We start from the raw sequence: 26,150 nt of genomic DNA, 5'->3' as shown, positions 1-26,150 counted from the left end.
TCTTATGCAGTAATGCACTTGTAATAAAGCTGTGATCGGTGCCTTCGTGGTGAATTGGTTAAAATGCTTGACTACTAATCTGAGGGCCTGGGTTCGAATCCCGGCCTAAGTAATCGACGCCCAGCCCAGCCTGCTGTTTGCCCTCCTTTTCTGGCTGGTCGACAAATGAGTACTTACCTGGAGAAACCTGGAGAAGGTAAACTGTGGTATATATATATATACCACAAGCCCAGAAGCCAATGAGGAGATGAGCACCGCGGCCAGGCTCAGCTGTAGCGTATACTCCCTTGAATCTCCTAGTGTCTACCTACCTAACTACCTAACTACCTAACTAACAAACTTCTAGTAATTAACCATCTAACGATCTAACAAACTAACTATTAAACTATCTATTAAACTAACCATTCAACTATAATTATAAGTAACTATACTCGCCGCACAATTAAGAGGCGGAATGGGGGCCCCCTCACCCTTCCCTCAGGGCGCATGGATATGACTGTGTGTGTGTGTGTGTGTGTGTGTGTGTGTGTGTGTGTGTGTGCTTGGAGGCGCCCTGAGATAATGTTATTTTGCCAATTACGGATAATTCTCTCTCTCTCTCTCTCTCTCTCTCTCTCTCTCTCTCTCTCTCTCTCTCTCTCTCTCTCTCTCTCTCTCTCTCTCTCTCTCTCTCTCTCTCTTATACTCATAGCTATCAGGTGCTCCTTGCCGCTTACTCAATAATTCTGGGAACGTCTGAACACACAGGAGGGCATTTTTATGTACGAGTATGTGTATGGGAGGGGAGGACCTAAGATAGGCATTAAAGTTAAAAATAGAAACAGCTTGCTAATTTTCTTTATGGGTTCAACTAACACTTTCGAATCGGTGTTCGACCCAGGCCTGGAGCACCGCTTCACGAGGAAGTAAATCTGCATTCCCGACGAGACGAGCGGCGAGGCGGCACCGCGGCTCCAGGCGGGGCGGCGGCTCCTCCGACACCCGCGTCATGCCCTTCAGCTTCCATCAGGTGAGTCCCGAGCAGGTTTTTTCATTATGAAGCATCCTGTGCAGTCACCGTGACAGTCACGCAGTACTTGATCTTTGTTGATAGAATATTCAATGCTAATCGAGTTCAGGTGGACGCTAATATGTTTGAATAATTCTATTTTTATTTAGATGTTTTTGATAAGATTTGACAATGTTAGCACAGATTGAAAAAGTACGCATGACTAAGATTCAAGTGTCCGAATTTTTAACCTTTTCTACACGTGTCATTCTCGATCAGGCTCGTTTGGCGTGCGTGGCACACACACACACACACACACACACACACACACACACACACACACAGTCTATATATGACGTTATGTTGTCATGGCAACTGTTCCAACCAAATACGTAACAAGCCAACAGTAATGAATGTTGACTATTCAATCAGTAAATCAGCGGAACGAGGCACGCCGGATGGTGTTATTAACCGTTAAACAATATGAATGAATCCAGTAGTTTACTTAATAGGTAGTCTATATGTTAATAAGAAAACATCATGCTTCACGCTGACAAGCCTTATTCTCGAAAATATCTTCTCCGTTCACTGTAGCTCGACTTTAATATTTGAACTTTGTATATTAGGAAATTTGTCAATCTCTTTCTTGGCACAATGTTAATAGATTAACATTCTAATGATCGTCAGACGGCAACATCCTCCATTCAGTCCTTACCCCCCCCCCTACACACACACTGGTACAAGGGCGATAAGGAAGGAACCTCGCAGAGGCCTAATTTCCATGTTCAAGCAGCCTTTGTGTCCTCTTCTGAACACACACTGAGAGATCCAGTACGATCATTTGCTGTGTTGTGGCACCTCTCCAGGCGACTGAGAGCCTAATAACAACACCCAGGCAAGTCACTACGCGAGATGCCTTGCGGCGAACGGGAAACTGAACCGGTGGTTGAAGCTTCGGTTCGTGGGTAGTTGCTAGATGTCTGGTAATCAAGAATTCTAGAAGGCTCTACATCCACGCATGGGAACTATGTAGTATCCTTGCAGTTAACAGACCACAGTCTTGCAGATGCACTGGCGAGGTAATGTGCCTGGCTTTGCGTTAAACTGTAGTCCTCCCTCCCGGCCCATCATAATTTGCTGACCGCATGGGTGAGTGGCACCTCTTCCATCATTTTGCTGCCGATATGTGCTAAAAAATAAAGCAAAAAACACCACAACGAGACTTAATTAATTAGGGATGCAGACATATGGGTGAGTTTAAGACATTCCCAGAACACTAACAGACCGTCGTGTCCCGTACATCGATGTGTGTGTGTGTGTGTGTGTGTGTGTGTGTGTGAGACTGGTGACTGTAGCTCAGCGGTGCGTCAGTGAACGGTTTATATCAAGGGTAGGCAAGCCTCCTTGGTTCAGATGTCGGGGTGCAGCGGGCGAGGCCCCAGTGAGTCGATTTGTTGCCACGCTGTTACCCTTTCCTTGTCAGTATATTTTATTTCCTGAATATGCTTTTCATTTATAAATGGTGTGTGAAAAACACCATAAAATAAAACCTTTCTAGAATAAATGTTTTTTATACAATAACACAGCCTGGAAGGATTGTCTAGCATATAGGCTATTCCTTTTCTCCACATAGGTATATCACACAGGTATATACTTTTTTATATACCCCCAGCAGACGAGCGGCTGAACAGACACTCCCCGGGATGTCTGAACGACAGCCAGGCTGGACTGAATGATCCAGCAGTTGCTGCAGGTTAGTGATTGTCACTGCTTAACACACACACACACACACACACACACACACACACACACAAACGTATGGAAGTGGATTTTCTATAGGTAGGTAGACTGATAAAGAGGTAGACCTAACCAGGTGAAAATATTAATATATAAATCTAATTACACAAAGAATTTTACCCTAGTATATATTTTGCTTATTGTTCATTATCTTCATTTGCATGAAATGCTGAGCAGCCATTATGAAGGTGTATCGAGGGAGGGAGATAGTTAACTAGTCATTGCCCTGGGTTATCAGTGATCCTGATCATGGGCTGCATTTCGTTCGTATGAATAGGCCAGCTGGGTCGTGTGTCTAGGCAGGGACATTTTGGAACAGTGGAATCTTTACTGCGACACGGACCAAAGTTAGCATCGCGATTGCTGTTTACCTGTTTGGGTCTTGTCATATGACACATAGACATACACTGCTGGCCTTCTATCCCGTACAATGCATGTTTATTCCCAGAGGATAGTAACGAGATGGTTAGGTACTTGTTGCCAGGGACCGACACTTGAGTGGCAATCCGGGGGTCAGGACTCAGGAGTGGGCTGGACAGGTCAAATTTGGCACAGTTGCACCGTAAGTTAATTGGCTCGAATTTTGAACACGACAATGTTAGCAAATTTATTAGTGTGGTGACGCAACCTTAATAATTGTTCCCAGCACCACAGATGTGCCTAGCCTGGGCCATCCCGTCTGATCATCTATAATTATATGGGCCATTAAGTATTAGACGGACCAGTCAGAGGGCAATAACTAATAATATTTGACTCCTTAACCTTTGCAAATGGTAACTTAAAAACAATAAGTTGCAGTTTGTCATAGTTCCCAAACAAGGGCCTTTTGAGTGTATTTTTGTTAGTGAAACTATTATAAATACAAGTATTACTGCATGTCACTCCTGGTGACTGTATTCCTAGTAATACTGACGGCATACAGGCTTTGAAGGAGGGTCATTAGTTTTCTTCATATTTGTCTTCAGACCTGAATACTTTCAAACTGTGTAATCTCCTTGATATTTTTTTCAAAATAATTCAGTAAGACTATAGCAACAGTAGTTGTGGAGGAACAACACAGAACCTGATGATTGGTTAGAGAATGAATATGATGAAAACCAGAGTTTACCTTCCCCAGGTTTCCATTTATCAAGCATCCTGAAAGGGAGGATGAACAGCTAGGTGGGCTGAGTTTTTAACACAGGCACACACATTCAGGAGACCGTGGGAAGTAGACTTTGGGTAACCCGCATGGTACACAGCCTTTATGTGAATGTGTTCCTGCCCACCAACATTTATTCAGGCTTTGGGAATTCTGATTCTGAAAGCATTTTGTATATACTTGAGCTACTTTATTAAACTCAAGTATAGGAATTTCTGAACTAATTATAAGGTCTTTTCAAAGGCTTCTCATCATGATTTACTCCCACACATTTCGTTTTCTTTATTTACTTATCTACAGTTACACTGGGACTTTCCAAATACAGCAAAACATACTCGCCACCTTCCTCTTGGCCACCCTGATTGTTGTACAATTCCATGTAGGTAAATTCTTTACGTACGTAACAACCTCTTCCATATTATTTGTGACATTCACAAGAGCAAACAACTGGTATCTGCCAATGCCCAGTCTACTGGTTGTGTTCATGTTTCTGCTGTTCTTCCAGCTTGTCCATGCTAGATTTAGATCAGATGTCAGACAATTTTAAGCTCAGTTATCCCAGCTCTGTCATCTACGTAGTTTTCTTCCTAATCTTTGTACTCCATCAGGTTTTCTGTTTCATTTGTTTACTGCCACTGATCATGGGTATATTTCCAGGAACATTAGTCAGTTTGCCATTTGCTTTTCTTATATTTCCTCCAGTCACATTAATTAGAAATTCTGATTATACAAATTGATTTAATAAGCCATTTCCCTGAGCATAGGGATAGTGGAGTGTTGCTACTTATGTGACAAAAATTGGTAAGGAATATATGAATAGGTCTAAGATTAACAAAAAAAAAGGTCAGTGGCTCTGGAGAAGAACTGGAACAATTATAAAATAAAACAAGATTAATTACCCCATCAGTATATTAATGAATAACAAATGCATTAGTAAAACCTTTGTAGCAATCAAATTAAAGTTTTTAATGACATTGCAGCATGTTGAGGGTGGATAGCTATTCTAATATTGGTGTTACTTTCTTTCAGGTGTGGCCAGGTGTTGCAACCCTCCAATAAGCACCTGTACCAATCTGGATAGAGATGTGTAGTTCACAGTGTAAGGACAATCCAGTTGCCAGTCAAACATCTGGCACTGTTCCCCAAAAGAGCTGACAAACTCCGAGCCAAGTTTTTTTTTCTTTACACTCTGGCCTATAGCGTTGGTAGGCTTTCTTCTGGGCCCTGGTGGTCGACCCAAGCCCGTCATGGCGCAGGCAAGTGTTTATAGCAGCACCATTTCTTCTTGGCTCATGCTGCCCGCCGGAGCTCATTCTTGATTCACTTGGACAGTTCCTCTAGAGTTGGGGTTGATAGGTGATCTTCAGGACAGCACGTGGGTAGCCTTATGCCACTTGGCAATGACTGAAAAATCCCAGGTGGTAGCAGAGAATTTGAACCCGCATTGTCCAGAACTTGGTGAACGCAGGACCTGCACACTAACCATTCAGCCACTGCCTCTCTGTTCCAACATGAGTGAAAAATGAGAGGCCAGAAGAGAGTGGTTGATTTCAAATGGAGAAGTGTCTCGATAGGCTGGAGGAAATAGATGAAGGAGGGCTGCTCTGGAGTTAACCTGCATAAGGAATTAGGATAGTATAGAGACGAGTAGAACGTTATGTAAAAAGGGACCACAGTAGAGGTGGAGGCATGTAGTTAGCAAGCTTAGAAGGGCAATCATCATGAAAATGTCTGTAGAAGACAGAGGGGCAACATTGCAGCAGAGTTTGCTATAGAAGAAGAGAGTTTAGGTTTGACTCCATCGAGTCCAAAACAGCTATGTGAGTGAAGCCCCTCCTATATGAAATGCGCTCTCCATACGAGGACAGACAAGGCCCCTGGATATCATTTGTGAGGGGTAAAAAACTGAAAGACTAATACAGAACACACAACTTCAAAGAAGCTGATTTAGGAAGAGGTGAGATGAAATTATGAGTTGAGGATAGACCAAATATGTTTATTGTTTAAATGGACAGCTGAGTGTTGTCATAGAATAGGGAACAGATGTTCGGAATTCTATCCCTCTGTTTTTATATCGTGTTTCCTTTCAAGCTGGTCTATCTATGCTGTGGTAATCCTGCCACTGTCTTCCCATAAACCTCTCAGCACCTGTATTCTGTACGACTATTTTATTTCCCTCTCTGAGGAAAAAGTCAATTTCTCTGCCTATCAACTGAACAAATTCCATCGTCTATTCCCTAGTCTTCGACCACACTCAGCGGTCCCCTTCCTCTACACTAAATATTCTCTGTCTATCCTTAACTCAAAACATTAACTGAAAACTTATTTCCTCTCTTGCTAAATCAGATTCTTCGAGGTTATGCATTTGTATCGTTTTCACCAGTTCTATTCCCCCTCACACATGCTGTCCACATACAAGGGTCTTTTCTGTCCTCATATGGAGTATGACAGAAGTCTTAGACAAATGGTGGAAAATTCTGTAGGATCAAGGTCATGGGCACGAGAGGAAGTGACATCTTGGCATACATAGATGCAGCATCCAGCTTGGATTGAAAGCTGGGATGAAGATAGCAAGAGACACATCACGGCAGCCACTAATGGACTGGAGTTGTCCAAGAAACCCCCCAAGAAAGCCTACCATCACTATTGACGATTACTGTCAGTAGCCCCAGAGACCCGTGTTTCAGTTAAGAAGAAGAGGTAAAGGAAGAGGAGGTAAAAGAGGAGAGATGATGTTCTACAGGATGGAAGCTGAAGCAAAGATCGTGAATGTTGCAAAATTTGGAAAAAAAGGTGAGTTATCAGGACAGCTGTGTACTATAGGTTTGTTATGTCACTGCACAATACATTCAATAAGCTGTAACTTAAAATAATTTGTATCTTTTGAAACTAGATGCTTATAATATTTCTCCAGAGGCTGCCTGAGTTATTACTTAGTACAATTTTGAAGACCTATAAACATTTCCAGCTGTTCTTTACTGCATATTAATCATGATTTGTATTGTTAGATAACTATATCAAAATTCAAATCTAGAGACAGCTGCCATTAAATTGAGGTTTTGCATATTTTTGAGTTTCACTGTAGAAAGTACCATGAATCAATATATTTTGTAGACTTTGTTCACTTGTCATCTCTGTACCATCAAAATTCCAGACTGACTTTCACAATGTATACAAGAAGCTGAAAATTTTAGAATACCTTGGAAGAAGGAAGGCTGGGAGGATCGAGGCAGGCACGGGCAGTATACTGGCAGGAGTGAGGACAGCACAGCCTCTACCATGATTGAGTTCAGAAGAGCAGACTTCAGGGCAGGCTGATAGACGTGACCCTCTGCAAAATTTACATTGAGTCACATTTTTATGTAGTAGTACTATACCCATCTATCTCAATGCCATGTTCCCTCAAGGGAGCAGTCACATTTTTTTTTTTTTTTTTTTTTTTTTACGTTGTTGCCTATTGCGCCGGTAGGCATCTTCCCGTTCTGGCGCAGGCGAGTGTTTATAGCGGTGCCATCTTGCATTGGCTCATGCTGCCCCCCGGAACTCGTTCTTGATTCTCTTGGACGGCTTCCTCTAGAGTCCGGGTTGATGGGTGGTCTTCAGGACAGCATGTGGATAGTTTTAAGCCACTCGGTGGTGACTGAAAAATCCGAGTGGTAGCGTGGGGACTCGAACCCGCGTCGTCCATCACGCGGTGAATGTGGGCCCAGTATGTTACCAGTTCGGCCACCGCCTACCCAATGGAGTATGCATCCCACGTGTGGGGGGCTCCACTCACACAGCTCTTCTGGACAGAGTGGAGTCTAAGGCTCTTCATCTCATCAGCTCTCCTCCTCCTACTGATAGCCTTCTACCTCTTAAACTCCGCCGCGATGTTGCCTCTCTATCTTCTATCGATATTTCCACGCTGACTGCTCTTCTGAACTTGCTAACTGCATCCCTCCCGCGGCCCCGCTGTACACGACTTTCTACTCATGCTCATCCCTACATTGTCCAAACCCCTTATGCAAGAGTTAACCAGCATCTTCACTCTTTCATCCCTCACGCTGGTAAACTCTGGAACAATCTTCCTTCGTCTGTATTTCCTCTTTCTAGAGGAGGGTATCAGGACACCTCTCCTCTCGAAATTGATCTTTCTTTCGGCCACCTCTTTTAATTATTTTTTGGGAGCAGCGAGTAGTGTTTTTTTTTTTTTTTTTTTTTGTGTGTGCCCTTGAGCTGCCTCCTTTGTTGTAAAAAAACCCACCATGTCTCCCTGTTCAGTCACTTCCTCTCAGTACACACATTCTCTCATCTACCAACTATTTTTTTCCATTAATCATCTGCTCTATTGATCCATTTCACAAGTGGTCTCCCCCTCTCCTCAGTCCTGCTCTGTAAAGTGTCTTCACAAACTCATACTTATTCGTCATGTGGCCAACCATCTCAAAGCACCATGCTTCACAACTCACTGCTTTTGGTGTCACACCTTTACCAAACCTTTCATTCATGCTCTAATGCCTTCTCCATCCCACCTCAACACACAAAATGCATCTCGCATTGCTCATTTCTACTAGTACACACATTAGTGATCGGCACGCTACACCACTCATCCACACCTCTGATGCATGAGACAGTTGGGGGGTTAACAATTTTCTTTATTACCCTTTTCACAACCATTAGGGTTTATGCACATAGGGCTACCCACACCAGTCCTACCAGTCATCCACACTATCATCAATCCATTCCATCCATTTTCATCTATACTCTTGAGGAGACCAATAATGCGCCCCCTTCCTTTCCTATTCCCTTTTCATCTGCTGCCATACCAGTCCTTTTCTCTCCGCATGCCTACAAACTATTTTTGTCATTATTTGAACAAGTCTGTGCACCACACCATTTCTGGGTTTCACTAATACCTAGAAATACCTTTCCTCTCCTGAATGCTTCTATAACTTATTCTCCTTTTCGTTCTTCAGCCAGTTCATTTAAATTCACACATGCAACAATAAGGACCTTGCCCTCCTCCCTTCCTGGTGAGAATGGAGACCCAGCTCTTCTTGGAATTTTCTATCACCCCAAACAGGGTCCACGGGCATCTAGCAGGACTAGTGCTTTGTTAATTCCTAAAGGAAAATGAGTCATCAGATCTCTGATAAACTATAGGCACCATTTTCAAAGTCAATACACTAATATAAATGTGATATGTAAAATAAAATAAAACTGGAATACTCATTAAACAAAGCACTTACAGTACCTGACCTCTGCAAAGAAAAAAAGTTATTAAAGATAAATTACATAAATTAGAAGTAAATAAAAAATACTGATGAGATCACTTCATGAAGGCAAAGTAGGATTTTACTACTACATATAAGCAAATCATATGATAGCCCCAGAGGCGCAGTTAGTTCTCAACAATATAAACTTGCTACAAACTGTGCCACAACCCTTATATGTACACACAAAATCTCAGCCTCGTTGGTTATGATAACAGGAAAGAGCCCTGGCAATTATGGCATAGAAGCAGAATTACCGAAATATAATTATGCCGTGGAATGGATGCCGTAGATATGAAATCTGGCATAGGAGCATGGTGAGGTCAGAAGACTGAAGAAAGGCTATCATATTGAGCTACTGAACAGAAGAAAAGGAAGTAAGGATGATTAAGCTATAGAGGAGTCTGTGAAGAAAGGTGTATGTGTTTGAGAAGATAATGATGCAAAACAACTGATGACAGTGCAGATGAACAAGGGGGGTTGAAAATGGAGGATGCGAAACAAATTTTATGACTGAAAAGGACTCCAGAAGTAACTGAGAAGGATAGGAAGTTGTTTGCTGCTTTAATGGAACTGGAGAAGGCCTCTGACATGGTTGACAGTTAGGGATGTCCTGAGGGTAGGTATATGGTGTAGTAGGATATATACTTGGAGAAGGTATGTTTACATGAATGCAAGTGCCTTTGTGCATGTGAATAGGTACCTAAGTGAGAAATTTGATGTTGGTGTCAGTGCAAGATATCATGGCTGTTAAATAATTATATGGATGATGGGAGATAGGCGGCATGTCTCTTTTGCAGATGATACAGTCACGGATGCAGAAAATGAGAAGACAATGCTGAGGATTGTTGATGAATTTGACTGTGGAGATGAAAGTAAATGTTAGCAAGAGAAAGGTTATGATATCTGAGAAGACAAGAAAGTTGAATAATGATTTAGCAAAGTCATACAGAGTTGAGACAGAGAGCACAACAGAGTCTAAGATGTGGTTTGGGGAAGAGAAAATAAAAGTAGTGATTGCAATATGGGAGAAGTTCTCATTTAGGCAGTGTTCACACCATCCACAGGTTCGTTGATTACTTTGACAAAAAGTTACACAAATTAACATTCATGAGTGTCAAGACTCCTGTGATGTGACTACTGACCAACTAACTGAGAAGTGTTATGGTATTGCAGGAAAACAAATACACTGGAGAAAGTACAAGAAATTGGCAGGACTTTCAAAGCTGCAAACATGTGATCCAAGTATTTAGAAGGCAAGGCAGCTATTACTTCTGAAATGCAGGTGAACAAAACATCAGTAGGCAACAAGCATAAAGACATGCAAGGATAAATTTCAAATATATTATAAGTCTATAGTGTAGGGCTTATCAAGACCTTCAAGGTGAACATAAAACATCCTTGCCAGAAGAGAAAGCAAAAAATCTGAATGTTATAGTGGCACAGTGGCATGGTAGATCATGAACCATAGGAGTGGAAGAAATGTCCAGCCACAGGCAAAAAAAAGTGCTAAATGTGTCAACACGGGCAATTTCTCAAAACAATGTAGGGGATTTGAACCAACACAAACTCACTCAACACCCTAGGAGAGGAGCCTCATATCTATTAGGCCTTCACAGCTTAGCAGATGAATCAGCTCTAATAATATGTCAAAACCTACCAATTTATGTTCTACCCATTTCTCTTACGGCCAGAACCTTATTGCATCACCCTAAACTAGCTTCAAAGCTCCTTGCACCCTTTGCCTTTCAAGAGAATGCAGTTATATTAATGTTTAAGGCAACGTTTTTAATCAATGAATAATTTTATCCTCTTTTGTACGGATTCCAGCATGCTGATGCCTATTTCATAATAACTAGAACTATACTGCATAGTCAAATTGAAGTCAATCTAATGCTATATCAAGGCTGAGGATGACCAGAGCTTCTGTTGCTCATGCTGTTTGCAATGACACCCAGCATTATATCTGAGCAATTTTTAGAATGATTGCAGTGGTTCGTTGGACAGTGATCAGAGCTCACAAAATTTATGTTTCTCTCACAAGTAGACTTGCCAAGGGTAGTGTCAGAGTATTTTTTGTAGGGGGTTATTTCTTTCTACAGTCGCATACTCATCCTGACATTGAGCTTCATACTACACTTCCTGGCATTGAGGTCCATCTGCCACATCCCAGCCAAATCATACAACCCATCAAGCTTGCCATGCAACACACTAGCATACTGGTCTGTTCTTATTTCTAATCTGCTGACCAATGTTAAATTTCACCAACCTCTCCTCATGCACTATATAATCATTGTGCTAGACAAGGCATCAATCTGACCTCAGTATTTGAATCCTCTATTATTTTTATATACTTCTCTCTGTATGATGACCATACCACAGCGGCATATGTAGGCCTGGATTGCATCATGCACTTTTCTTTTGTTATAAATAAAAGCAGCTTATGTTTATGATAAATCTGAAAAATGTAAATAGCAACAGGTAACATGCTAGTTGACACACCTATACATCTAAGTTCTTTTGTGTTGATTAGTTCCTAGATAAATAATGATTAACCAAAGGTTCCAGTATACCTCATATACCAAACAAACAAAATAAAACTTACCTCTCATGGAGCACTCAACCACAATTAATGTGCTGACAAAAAAAAAAAAAACTACTGTGATGATAATGCAATGGTTAGTGCTCATGCTGATTATGATAAGTTAGACTGGTTTGATTTAGTTTAATACATACTGGAATATTTCTATCAGGCCCAGTGTATCTGTATTGTTATCTCCCACTTATCAGCCAAATGTTGCTGCTACTTATGACTTTTTGGGTTTATTTCTTCAGTCAAAAACTTATCCTATTTCTATCACAATATATTGATGTGGCAGATTTTTAAAAACAATGAATTGATAAAGAACACTATTAGGCTGTCTTGTCCTCCTTCGTGGCGATCACATGGCATTCTTGTGAAGACAGCAGAGCATGATGTCACCTGAACTAATGTACTAGATGAAACATATAGCAAACCTTAACTTTGAGGAAATTCTACACCCCATCGTGCCATGATCAAATTAAGATGGGCAGGAGCATTGGCAGTGGGGAGAATGATTCACGAACTTGGACGTAAAAAAAGTTTTGAAAGGAATGAGCAGAGCAGAGGTGAAGCATACATGAGCTACCTATAAACCTAATCAAGGATGAAGACAATTCCATACTTAATAGACTAGCTTGCAGAGGAAGAGTTTCTCGAGTATGGAAAAAAATGTCGCCATTATATAAATTCACACACAAAAAAATGTGACGACTTAGAACCGCCGACCAATTATTACTTTCCCTGTAACCTACAAAGTTTTCACCGAGATAAAGAAGATAACAAAACTGATTGATTGATAGTTTCTAGACCTTAACCAACCAAATTGCTGTGTGAACAGATTCCGATCCAGAGACCACCATTTTCGTGTAAAGTACTCTATGCGGCTTTATCCCCAAGAGACGAGAATGTCCTACACAGGCTTAGTCATTTTTTTTCTTTTTAAATATTTATCCACTATTATCACTAGGGGAAACGGGCCCTTGTTCTGAGACGGCCCGCTAAGAGTGCAAAAATGCTCCCTCCCTGCGCGGGGGAGCAGGATGCCGACAGACCGACTCTATCGGCGATCGAAATCCTGCCGACCGAGTCGGTCTGTCGACGAGGACTGGCGTGCCTCTGCTTAAAGTCAATCTCTTGTACTAACTTTCAAACTGCTTCGGTATAACACTACTTCCTAACTAGTGCTTCGGTATAATAAACCCTCACACATCCTCGGGGCGTCCTCGTGTTCTTCCTCTTCTCGACTTTACTTCTGTCAACCTCCAACCCCGGTGTATGCTCTTACTGACTGACTGTTATGCCACTGAATATTGTTAGATGGTAAGGGTCTTGAGGTGCTTAGTGGTCATAGTCTCCCCCCCCCCGCCGGTGGGGCCGCGAGAACCTTCAGTAAAGAAAACGGATGATGACAAGGGTCCCTAAGGTAGAGTGAGAAATAAATGAGTCCATCCATCCATCCATATTTTGAGAGGAGAGGAGAGGTCATGAGCCTTTCTCGGGTGACGGCCCATGAAGAGGAGCCGACAGACCGACGTAATCGGCAGACGTCAACCGACCGACTCAGTCAGACAGCAAAGGTAGGAGCTAAGGCCCCGTTCACACTGCCGACTCTGGGCCACGACAACCCAGCGACTTTTGCATTTGACAAATCGGCTCCCACGCTCCAAGAATGGGAGGATATTTTTTTGGCGTCTTGGTGTCGGCTAGCATGACTGCCGACTGTCTGGGACATTCGGCCAACTATAGTTGTCAACATGTCTGCGACATGCTGCAAGACGACGTCTCAAGACGAGTCTTAACGGTCATACGCAATAATCAGACAGATCAACTCCTTATGAGCTTTATAAAGGCGGACACACACTATGCGATGCGGCTGTCCGGCGGCCGAAAGTGGGCGGAGCCTCGTCGGCCGGATGAAGCATACACACTATGAGGCGGCCTCACGGAATGCCGGGCGGCGGCCGTCACTCTGAGCCCAACCGCCGCAGCGACAACAACGCAATTTATGTTTTATGTCCACAAACATGGATGGCCCTTGTACAGATCAATAAAACAGATCCAAAAGTCTTCATTTATCCAGACATCAGACATCGTGGAGCGTAGATAATGTGTACACCACGGCTGTCAGCGTCTCTCCGAGATAATTCCCGCCTCAAGGCCGCGCCGCAAGGTCATACACACTGTGAGGCCGCGGGCCGCGTCGGACGGAATTTCAAACATAAGCAGAAGGCCTTCCGGCCATGATGTGAGGCCGCGCCGCACAAATTACACCCGTACACACTGCCTTCAGGCCTCCAGCCCCGCCCACTTTTCGGCCGCCGGACAGGCCGCATCGTATAGTGTGTGTCCGCCTTTACACAGGAGTACCAAAACATGAAATACAATAGCGTTATTAGACACGTCATTACGCCTAACCCCATACGTCTGTTACTGCATAATAAACTATTTTAATATATTCTTACCTTAACTCCCTTTCTGTGAACACTTCCATGAGGTGATGTTTTCCCGGTGCCTGGCCGAGTACACACCATCTGGACACATACTATTGTACCGCCGCTTTTCCTCTTGTCTGAACAACGCAACCTCTCAGCGTCGAATGGTAACTGATCCAACTTCTGAGCCCTGAGAGTCTTACAAGATTCGAAATCGTTCGAATATTAAGCTCAAATGTCTTCAAGGTTCGTTACTAAGGTGAGCACCCGGCCACTGCCTTCCCTTTAGTCTAGGGAGGATACAAGTTTCTAAGGTTGCTACATATACTATAGGGAGACTTATCTGTCTAACTAAAAACTTGTATGGTATATTGCAGGTCTGGCAAAACAATGTTATCAGTTATACCATACATGCTGAGAGCTGAATACTCTTTCCGCAAATCATGCTGAACTAGTTTCGGATGGAACTCTTACGTGAAGTAGCCTGATACACATTTCAAACCGTAGCGCTCCACGCTTTATGAAAGAGAACAAGGTTGTCCCATACTCAACACGGGCATTAACAACATAGGGCCTTAGCTCGTTCCCTACAGCAGAAGCTAAGTTCTTGACACGGGGATAAGGTCATGAAACTCCTTCGAAGATAATACAAGCCAAAATAAATCTAAGATAAAGAAGAACATTGCTATGGAATAAATCTACAAATATCTTTTAAATCATGTATATTTGCATAATACCGAGGGGTTTAGGTGGTTCAGCGTGGTCGGCTGTTGAGGCGGGGAGGTGGTTGTGTTACAGCTACCTAATTCATATCGAGAGTTGATTGCGCGGCAGCCCCATCGCCATGCGGGAGCTAAGGGGGTAATTACTGCCCCCTGAGTGATTTACCGCCTCCACCCTCAGTCAGATATTAAAACTACATACAGCAGGATGGCTCACGGTTGTTATTATGTTTTCGGCATCAATGAATCGCCCCAGGATACATGCCAGTGAGAGGTACAAATAGTTAACATAAATAGAGCCACTTACATGGGCTTCCCTTCACAATGAGTCTGTATTTCATTGGGCATTTGAAGCACAACCAGACGGGTAAACATATATTGCACCGACTTTATAGCTGCAGGTACCGGAGTAGTAGTGCCCGAGGATAGCGCTCCTTGGATAAGGGAAGTAGTGTATTATGGGTTTGTAGATTATATGCTTTCGAATTTTATCCTCGTAAAATTGTACATATGCTTACTTTATCTGATAATGATCAAATCAAATCAGTTTGGATTTGTGAATGCTAATCCTCTTTGTATCTCGCTGAAAGCAGTGATATGTTATTAGTTTAGACCCTGTTGAATGAATAGCTGTTATGCTGCCAGAGTTTAAGAGAGGAAGATATACATGGCAAACCTTCCAGCTCTTAGTCCACCACTGATCCTTCTTTAACAAAGATTAAAATACATGTATTACGACTCCCATAAATAATCACAAGCAAAAACATGTTAGATGTGAGGATGTTTACTGATAAACATTGATGAGAAGGCTTGTATTGCAACCCCAAAGGTGAACACAAGCAACAAGGTGTTGGAGGTGAGGATGTTTACTGATAAACCTTAACACAAATGACCAACATGCACAAGATACATGTTTAGATAAGCGGCGAAACACTTCCTAAAGACATGAAGTAAATGATTTTAAATATTTACAGGAAGACTAATTATATATATATATATATATATATATATATATATATATATATATATATATATATATATATATATATATATATATATATATATATATATATATATATATATATATTTATTACCAGTGGTGATTAAGATGTGTGACAGATATTGAGGATATCCACAAATATTGTGAACAGCTGAGATAACTTTTGTTGAACATTATAAATTACTATTATCATTATCATCATCATTACTTCGGTGCTATTATCATCATTGCACTTAATATCAAACTACCCGCCATAACTACTTATCACACTGATAAAAGGATTTGAGAGAATTTCTTGTTGTAATTTGTGAAAATGTCATTTAGTCTTTACGTGCAGCTTGTAATGAAAACGTGTTAATTTCCAAGTATTAATCAAAAAGATCTCTACGTATATACACAACCACGGGAACACATGGACTGTACAGGAAGATATTTAAGTAATCATTACTTGTATTGTAATACTCTACTTAACTGACTCATTGAACTTTTGAAAAAAATCGGTGCTTTTCTATTATCAAAATATTCACTTTCAATCACTGCAAAATATATATATATATATATATATATATATATATATATATATATATATATATATATATATATATATATATATATATATATATATATATAATATATATATATATATATATATATATATATATATATATATATATATATATATATATATATATATATATATATATATATATATATATAAGCTACGATCGTGGAGTCAGTGGGCGGCGCGAGTGTTGCCAGCACACTGTTAACGTGAGGCTCGGCACGCCTTCCTTGCCTAGCGATTCCTTGCACGGCTTCCGTATCACCATTGCACGTTACGCACGGCTTTGCCACAAGTCATTAATCAGACATTCTTAGCCTTGGTTGGTCTTGTAGTGGAGCAAATCCTGTTGATTATAGATATTCACACTTCTACAAGAGTCTGTGTCCCCATTCCTTTTGTTTGTGTAAATCTCATTTGCCTAGTCGGCTTTCTTATACAAAAAGATGATACAATTACCCATTTGTATGTGCTGCTGGATATATCAATTTATGATAGCTTTCATACGCATTTCTATACTATTATATATCAATATCAACAATAACATTTAAAAAGTGTCGAATGATTTTTTTTTTCAGAAGGTTGTTGCCCCTTTATATGCACTGCAGCCAAAGCATTTTTGTGGTAGAGAAAGTCAAATAATATTCCTTCCTTGTTTTTAGTCGCTAAATTTTAAATGAATGTAGTGGTGGTGTCAATTGCAAGATAAATCTTTGTCTAACTTGTACAGCTACACACTAACTCATAATGTTAACATCCACATGTATTACTCTATTGTCCGGTCCTCCTACTAACCACCGAGAGGAGGTGGCGCCTTCCACACAACTAGAACCGTCTCCCCCGCAGAGAGGCGGCGGGTGTCACGGCCCCGGCGTGCACTACTGCTCCACGGAGTCCACACTACTGTGACGCGGTGAGCCAAAAGGCGAAGAATTCACAAATAATGAGCAAATGTCCAGCGATCGGGAAATATTACGTCGTTTAATATATGCTAAAAATAGGAAGCATCGGGCACCCATATGCGGGTGGTAACACACACACACACACACACGCGCACCCACACACCCACACACACAATATATATATATATATATATATATATATATATATATATATATATATATATATATATATATATATATATATATATATATATATATATATATATATATATATATATATATATATATATATATATATATACTATATATTTGTTGTGATTATTACGCATCTTTATCATTCTTAATATTATTATAATCAATATACATGCAATCTTATGCTTCTTTTGGAACATATCTATTTACATATTTGAATACAGTGCAATAACAAAAATATTGTAACTTTAATTATAATCTCTCTCTCTCTCTCTCTCTCTCTCTCTCTCTCTCTCTCTCTCTCTCTCTCTCTCTCTCTCACACACACACACACACACACACACACACACACACTAGTAATAATAACAATAATACACGGCTGAGCTCTGCGGCGGCGGCGGGCTTGTCACACACTGTCGCCGAGCTACACAGCGTTGTGCGTGCCGGCCTGTCCGTCTGTAGTTCCTAGGGGCGAAACTATCAAGATGACCGCGTAGATTCCTCCTAATGCAACAAAATCCTAGTTAAATATATTACAGGTTGTATTTGTCAGCCAACGAAGGAATTAGGCTAGGTACAAAGAGCTGAGCATCATTGTGACAACCGTTAAACAGACAAATTCTGACTGGATATGCTACCTTGAGCCAAAAGTGGCACTTGACAACAATGAGAATCAAAATATGGCCTATAATTTTGTGAAACACTTTTTTTATGAACTAACTCAAACAAGACTGATCAAGTATAAAAGTTCCCATGCAGAAACCTTTCCGAAACCGACATGCCAAGATCATATTTATATCTCACCAACGCATCTGTTTAGCGCACATAAACGAACATCACTTTGAAACCTACAACACTAAACACAATGTAGCTTAAGTAAGGAGGTAAAGCATGTCATGTACTTAACTCGTGTTCCTTGTCTACCATATCACAGGTACACACAGTGCATGCACAGGGCAGTATTCGTGGTCGCGTCCATCGGTCTCCTGTGCGGGGTGTTTGACGACGCACCACATGAGAAGGACCGTCGAAGATGATGACTGAACATTTCACTGCACCACCACACGCTGGCCTCATCGCCGAGAACCTCGTCCATCAACGCAACATTTATCCACGGACACAAAGTCATGATCCACCCTTTCCACAATGCACTATGAATTTTGTCCATTTCAGTTCATCTTCAAAACATAAACTAACTTTACAATCTCAAAACTGTTCATCCCTGAATACAAAACGTCGTGGCACCCAAAATGAGAGTCTGTCCATCACTATTTCCTTTTGAGGGCATAATAGCTTTGCCATTTCAAAAGGCATTATCCATGATTATCCTGAGTGGCAAGCAACGTTTCCATTTGCTTCTCAGTCACGTGAATAGTTATTTATATTTTTCTTTTCACCATAATCTGCGAAAGAAGTGCAGGCGGGTTTGATGTCGGTGAGGGCGTGGTGAGCAGCCGAGGCGGGTCAGTACGCCATCACCTCACACAGCACCATGGAGAAGACGCGGTGCCACCTGTTGGCAACCCCGCTCGCCTTGATGTACGGGAAACGACCCTTGATGGGCTGAGGACACTCCACGTGCACGCGCTCTCTGCTCACGGGGACAATGGATTAGTGGATTGAGCTAATAAATGTGTGTGTGTGTGTGTGTGTGTGTGTGTGTGTGAGAGAGAGAGAGAGAGAGAGAGAGAGAGAGAGAGAGAGAGAGAGAGAGAGAGAGAGAGACATAATCACCAACTTTGAATGCTTACCAAACTGATAATGAGTAATAGTCATAATTGCTTTGGCGCTGCTGAGGACCTAAAGTCGTATCATTTATCGTTTCCAACACATGTGTTTCACGAAGATGAAGGCAAGTCAAAATCAACCTTACCTGAAGAGAGCGTTGTTCAGTCTTGTAATGGAGGCGCACTTTTTGTGGTCCTGCGGCGACAGTGTGTCCAGGCGACGCTGGTTCTCGACGAAGACTGTGAGGCGGTCAAGGCCGAACACGTAGTCTCGGTACAGGGTCTGCTGGTCTGCGGTCAGATGCGGAAGCTGTGTTTGAGATCAATCACACTAGTTAAGTTTGGATGCAGCTTTTTTTTCTTTTTTTACAACAAAGGAGACAGCTCAAGGGCACAAAAAAAGGAAACAATAATAAAAAAGCCCGCTACTTGCTGCTCCTAAAAAGAATCCAAAGAGGTGGCCAAAATGCATGTGATAAAACCATAGGACATGAAACCGTATGTTCAGGATACACTGATTGTAGGCTACAGCACTTTCTTCTAAAAGAGTGACATTTTGCTACTCATGATTTACTATGCATACCAAAAGCGCTCCATCCCGCTCCTATTTTCTTCCTTATTATTTTTCGAAGGCTAGGTTTTTTAATCTGTTAGAAGAAGAAGAAGAAGAAGAAGAAGAAGAAGAAGAAGAAGAAGAAGAAGAAGAAGAAGAAAAGAAGAAGAAGAAGAAGAAGAAGAAGAAAGACATTAAAACGAAAACGAAAACTGAAGAGGAGGAGGAGGAGGAGGAGGCGGAGTAAAAGGAGGAGGAATAATAAGTAGTGGGAGCCAGGCGGACGTTGATTGCCGGTGTCGAATGGCAGGTGAGGAAGTACCGAGTCTCCTGCTATAATTACAATCACTGCCATGTTTACAATGACGCCCATAACACATCGACAGCAAAAAAAGCAGCTTAGTAAATTTAAGTAAACTCGGCGCGATCCTCACTCAGCTGGTGCCGAATACGTTAGTCAAGTCGATGATTCTACTACCCCGCTTAGATTTTATATTTTTACCATGTCAAATTGTAGCGTGTAATTATCATGAATACACGGACTTTTAATTAAGGATGCGGAGCCTGTATATTTCACGATCAGACTCTGCGGATGACAGGTGATGTGCAAAGATTGGCATAATTGGATTAATATACGTGTTGAGGCTCACTGAGGGTCCCGCCCGCACGAGGGGTTGCCAGACTCACTTTAAACACAAGACCTGCGCCGAGGAAGGAATATGCCTCATCTTAAACCTCGCTTGCTTGTCTCAAAATACTATATCGGCCACGCTTCTTCATCTTTAAGAGAAAGCTAATTAACAAGAAAATATAGATGCCAGGTTTTTGTGTGTTCTAACTAACGCTCTGGACCCGGGGATTAAATACTTATCAGCCAAACTCGTACGTTTCAAGACAAAAGTTCCTTGGCAGGTACGTATCTCTAGCCTCGCTTGAAGACTGATTATAGGCGGCTGACTAGAGGACGCTACAGTAAAACACAAGTATTGCGTTGCCCATTCCTCTGAAAACCACTACCGCGACGCTTCCGCTGGCACATAACCATACACAATTCTAAACGGCAATCTCCTGCAAGTGGTAAACTATCATTTGGGACGCCCGTCATCGAACAGGGGCATCGACAACTTAGTGACAACGCGCCCATTTAAGTCTGAGGACGGCGCAGGGCTAAACTGACACCTATATAGACTTGGGACGTAATGCTGAAGGGGGGTGGGGGGTATAGGAAGCTGTTTTCGTGTGTGTGTTGCTTGTTGACCCTCTGTCCCCTCCCCCACCCTCACCTCTCAACTAGTTTTTTAAAGGAGCCCACCAATATTCCAAAGAACATTATGTGTAATGCAGTGAAAATACGGTGACAGTCAGAGTGCAGTGCTGGTATGGTCGAAGAAGATGCATAGCGATTGTTGAGTATGTCGCCCATCTACCCCGTCCACCCGCCCTGCCGACACGCCGAGGTCCCCAGGGTACGCCCGTCCGCCCACCCTGATACTGGCATAGATGCGTTCATGTGGCAGTGCAATGTTGGAGCCTCGTCACTCGGGTGGAATACGATGCACGCCCCCCCCCTCCAAGGCTGTGCTGAAGCTCCCTCAACCACCATCTCCTAGCCGAGCAGAATCCATCCTCCCCTATTATTAATGTCCAGGACTTGGCAATCACTACTAAGCCTGTAACCTGAATAACCTTTCGGCACCACTGCACCTGCCCCCCGCCATCACCTGTTACATGACCCACGTTGGACCTGGGGCTAGCACCGCCACAACAACTGTCTAGCGCCACCACACTGCACTGAGCCTCATCTCCACCCCCGTGCCACCAAATCATCATCAATCCCACCATCCCACATATATTTTAGCTCAGATTTAGTATTGTCATATATATTAACACTCAAACAGACAGATACACGGGCATAGATAATCCTACCCCTGCCTAATGCCCCTGTCCACGGTCTAAATACTTGCCCCTTCTAAATACTTGCCCCTGCTAAATACTTGCCCCTGCTAAATACTTGCCCCTGCTAAATACTTACCCCTACTAAAATACAAGCCAGACACATTCACCGCAGCTGGTATCGGGCGTGACGCGGAAGAAGCCCTCGCCGCAATCCCCTGTGTGTGGGCAGCCGATGAGGGCGGCGCACAGGGCGATGGACTTCCTCCAGCGCTGGGGGTGCAGGCAGACGTAGCGGGCCTTGAAGGGGGAGTTGAGGTAGTGGCGCCGCTCCGTGTGCTTGTCCAGGTTGCCTCCAAACACCTGCAACAGTGCACAGGTGACGCCTCTGCCTTGGATGTACACAGAATATTGCTGGATTCGTCATGGAAACATTTGTGGTCACGGCGAACAGCATCTCGGCCGTCAATGGAGGTTAGGGGACGAGAGGGTTAGGTGCGGCTTTCATATCCGAGGATAAAAAGCTGCGGGTTAAAATTACACTTGTTGCCTTGACGTATTTGAAATTAGTAAGATTTTTATGTGAATGCTTGAATGTACTCTGAGGGCTGACTTTCTCCAGGGCGTTAGGTGAAAATTTTGGATAAGATGGTGAACCGAATAGGACTCGTATTTTTTATTTTATATATTTATCTATTTATTTACTTTATTGATTTTTATTTATGCTTGGCCCATAGCACCGGTAGGATTTCATGCTGGGCCCTGTTGGTCGGCCCCAGCCCGTTGGTGGCACAGGCAAGTGTTTTGGTGGCGCCATTTATGCTTGGCTCATGCTGCCCCGCGGAGCTCCACTTGATCCTCTATAGAGAGTTTCGCTAGAGTCCAGGTTGATAGATGGTCTTCAGGAAAGTATATGGGTAGACTTTGGTCACTTGGTTATGACTAGAAACTGTCAGCTTGTAGCGGCGGGCGGGACTTGAACCCGGGTCTTCCACGACATCGCGCCTGCACGTAGCCCACCCAGCCACCGCCTGCTCTTGAAAATATGTAACACACACACACACACACACACACACACACACACACACACACACACACACACACATACACACACTTCACAAGGCGGTACAGGTGAAGGTTGGGGGTCCTTCATTGAGTCCCCGTCGGCTAACGATTTATCAGCCATCGTCAATTAAGATCACTCCCATTCTGTTTGTAGCCCTACCTACCACTCCTTCTGCCAAAGGAAACACCGGGATGCATGAGCCAAGTAGTAAAAAAAGAAAAGACCACGCACGCTGGCTGGGACCAAGACTGGGGCTGACCACCACTGCCTCGGGACAACACAGCGGTGTAGGAGGTTCAGATCACTCCCTGATTGAAATCACTCAGGAGTAGTCTGGACCTGGTTGAAATCACTCTAGAGTGATCTGGACCTAGGTTGAAATCACTCTAGAGTGATTTCAACCTGGGAAGGATCTGAGCTTCCTGTACTCCTCCAGGTTCTGATTACTCCTTATAGGTTCATAACACTTTCGTCTTTTTCCCTATAAACAAAAAATAAAAATATCCTAAGTTGACTGCCTTTATTATATAAGAACATAAGAACGTAGGAGTCTGCAAGAGGCCGGTAGGCCTGTAAGGCAGCTCCTTTGAGCCTAAGCTCCCGTGTATCTAACCCCACCTAATATCCCTGTCCATGAATTTATCTAATCTATTTTTAATGAAACAATTGTATTGGCACCCACCACATGACTAAGCCTATTCCAATTATCCACCACTCTGTTAGTAAACCAATTTTGCCTATGTCCCTGTTGAATCAGAATGATTCCAGTTTAAACCATTACTTCGTGTCCTACCCGGTTCTCTTACCAACAAAACCTTATGAATATCCCCCTTATTAAAGCCCTTCATCCATTTATAAACCTCAATCATGTCTCCACGCACCCTTCGCCTTTCTAGAGAATGCAAGTTTAACTGTTTGAGTCTTTCCTCGTATGGCAAGTTCCTCAACCCCTGAATCATCTTAGTCATCCTCCGCTGCACCGATTCTAACATTTTGATATCCATTCTATAGTAAGGTGACCAGAACTAAGCCGCATAGTCAAGATAAGGTCTAACTAATGCTAAATATACTTTGTGGAAGACTTCGGCGCTTCTGTTGCTTACGCTCCTTGAAATAAATCCCAATACCCTATTTGAGCGATTTTTAGCTTGAATGCATTGTGCCCTTGGACGGAGATCAGAGCTCACTAAGACCCCTAAATCCGTCTCGCACCCAGACCTGCTTATGAGAGTCATTTAAGCAATAGTTATGTGAGGGGTTGCTCCTATCTACACTCAGAATACTGCACTTCCCTACACTGAACTCCATCTGCCATTTATCCGCCCAGTCATACAATCTGTTTAGTTCATCCTGGAGAATACTAGCGTCCTAATCCGACTCTATTATTCTACCGATCTTGGTATCATCTGCAAATATACTGACATCACTACTAATTCCTGTATCTAAGTCATTGATATAAATAATAAACAAAAGTCGACCTAATACCGAACCTTGTGGGACCCCACTCGTAACACATCCCCAGTCAGATCTTTAACCATTGATTTGCACTCATTGCTTCCTATTGCTAAGCCACGCCTTGACCCAGTTCAAAACTTTACCCTCTACTCCGTGAGCCTGTAATTTAAGCAACAGTCGTTGGTGAGGCACTTTGTCAAACGATTTACTAAAATCAAGATACATTACATCATAATTTTCATCTTTCTACCGCCTCAAATACTTTATTGTAAAAGGACAAGAGATTGGTGCGGCATGACCTGCCTTTCGGAAACCCATGCTGCGAGTCGTGAATTAAGCTATGTTTCTCTAGATGCTCCCGAATGTTCCTGTCTGTTATGTACTTCTGCATCTTGCCTATAACCGATGTTAAGCTAATTGGGCGACAGTTTCAAGCAGCTGACCTGTCCCCTTTTTTTTTTAAATCGGCGTCACATTAGCTACTACCCATAGGCTGGGCACATAACCAGTATTTACCAGAGCTGGGCGCGTTACTGGATTTGGGATATTCCGCTACCGCTCCTCCGCACCTCGGACGCAGGTAGTCAGCACCTGTACTTCTGCGCCTAAAATGTTTTCGCTCGGTCCGCTACCGGACCTCAGCACCTCCGCTACTGTACCCAAAAATATTAGAGCGCGCCTGAAAAAAAACTGGTCCGCATCTCAAAAAACTACTTATTCCTCCCTAATTTACATTTTCCCTTTCTTAATTAAATTCTTGCATTACACTGGGAGGGGTCCAGCTCCATGTCAGACAAAAAAATGTCTGACGTCGCCAGCGGCGTAGGGGTTCAGGAGGCTGACGGTGCAGGCGTGCTGGTTCTGTAGCTCACGCTATTGACGCTACTATCCCCAGATACACTCCTTCTCCTGTCGCTATCACCTCTTTTCACGTATCTGTCCATGTTTATTTTTAAACACTAAACAATTAACAATCGCAGTGAATCACTAAAGTCAAAAGATTCTGAAAAAAAAATATAAACTTGACATAGTAATCAACTGGTAGCACATAGCCCTCCGAAATGCGCTAAAGTAATGCCGCGGACTATTTGTCGTCTTCGTTGTGGTTTTTCCTTGAAAATCTCAGGTGCGGAGGTCTGGACCCCAAATTTCGCCTGTCTGCACCTGTTAATTCCGCACTTTATAAAACTTTCCGCACTTCCGGGCTTTCGCTCCTCGTTTGGTGGTCCGCAGGTGCGGAGGAGCGGAGGTCCGGACCGAGGTGCGGAAGAGCCCAGGTATGGTATTTACCAACAACTTAAAGGTGTCGGTTAGTGGGTCACTGAGTACATCACTAAATTCCTTTAATACCCTCGAAAATATCCCGTCAGGACCTGGCGACTTATTCTTCTTAAGGTTATTTATCTCATCCTGAACTACTTACCTGGCAATGATTATATCCCTCAATTTATCGCCAACCCCGCCCTTGTACATACACCTGAACCCTTTCCGGAATAGTCGTTCGAATACTGAAAGGAAGTAGTCGTTCAACAATGTGCTCATATTTTCGTAATTTTCTACTAGCTCCCCTGTGTTTGTTTTCAGCGGTCCAATTTTCTCCCTTGTTTTTGTTCTATACATCTGAAAGAAGCCCTTAGGACTACTTTTTGCCTCATTTGCTACTTTGTTCTCATAGTTCCTTTTTGCTATCCTGGTGTTTTTCTTCACTAATCTAGATAGTTAGACCCCTAAAATGTGTTTCACCATTTTTTATTTTCTGATAAATTCCCTTCTTTAACTCTATCTCGTGTTTTAGTCCACGAGTCATCCACTTAGGGTCATTGTTTTATTTTCGAGGTGTTCGCTGTGGTATATGCTGTCCTTGCCCCTCTACTATTACTC

At 42.6% G+C, this 26,150-nt stretch overlaps 1 long non-coding RNA gene across 1 annotated transcript; it reads left to right on the top strand.

Annotated features, from left to right (window-relative positions):
- The first annotated feature begins 884 nt into the window (after positions 1-884).
- Positions 885-7,050, top strand: LOC126994547 (uncharacterized). Its single transcript, XR_007749264.1, has 3 exons — positions 885-1,009; positions 2,661-2,741; positions 4,956-7,050. It is a non-coding gene; the product is annotated as an uncharacterized LOC126994547 (long non-coding RNA).
- The last annotated feature ends 19,100 nt before the right edge of the window (positions 7,051-26,150 follow it).

The sequence above is a fragment of the Eriocheir sinensis genome, unplaced genomic scaffold (assembly GCF_024679095.1).
Source record: "Eriocheir sinensis breed Jianghai 21 unplaced genomic scaffold, ASM2467909v1 Scaffold819, whole genome shotgun sequence".
Classification (NCBI taxonomy): Eukaryota; Metazoa; Arthropoda; class Malacostraca; order Decapoda; family Varunidae; genus Eriocheir; species Eriocheir sinensis.
The sequence above is the reverse complement of the archived record's forward strand: the minus strand, read 5'-3'. Positions and strand labels throughout refer to the sequence as shown.